Raw genomic sequence first — 650 nt, forward strand, 5'->3', positions numbered from 1 at the left:
TCCAGTTTTTAATGTCACTTTGCAGACCTGCCTCAGGTCTGGGTTTACCTCAGGCCTCTCTTGTTACCACAGGACTTGTCTGGCCATCTTTTTATTTCTTTGTTTTCTCACACAGGATGTGAGATTTATTACAGAAGATGATTTGGTGGGATGCAGGACAATACAGTGGAAGCCCTCAGAAAGTGCGTGGACGCCACTTGTCCACAATTGGGAATATATTTCACCCCACAGCCGCCAGAGATGAGCCACTTCACAGCTATGACATCATCAAATTCATTGGCATTAAACTTGGTGAAAACCCCACTTCTTTGAGGTAGGTACCTTCCAGTGGCCAGGGAACCTGAACCTGGCTCTACACAGGGCCTCAGTCACACATTCCTTATTCTGCACAGATGGACGTGATGAGCTGGCCAATGTGAATCCTGACTACTGTGTCCTGGGGCATCCCAAAGGCACCTGCCTGGAGCCCAGCTTGGGGACAACATTGAGATCAGAGATGTTAATAGCCACCAGAAAATTGTCTCCAAGGTCCCTTGGGGCAACTCATATAGGTAACAGGCTGCACACATTCCCAAAGAGGCTGCTGTTTGCAACCATTTCACACGAGGTCCCCATGAGGAAAGGAACCTGGTTGGTTTAATTGGCTTCGA

At 48.3% G+C, this 650-nt stretch overlaps 1 non-coding gene across 1 annotated transcript; it reads right to left on the reverse strand.

The window, feature by feature from the left end:
• Positions 1 to 515: 515 nt before the first annotated feature.
• On the reverse strand, positions 516 to 650 carry LOC131918116 (small nucleolar RNA SNORA70). The gene has a single exon (XR_009380860.1). It is a non-coding gene; the product is annotated as a small nucleolar RNA SNORA70 (small nucleolar RNA).

This window comes from Peromyscus eremicus, chromosome 8a (genome assembly GCF_949786415.1).
Source record: "Peromyscus eremicus chromosome 8a, PerEre_H2_v1, whole genome shotgun sequence".
NCBI lineage: Eukaryota > Metazoa > Chordata > Mammalia > Rodentia > Cricetidae > Peromyscus > Peromyscus eremicus.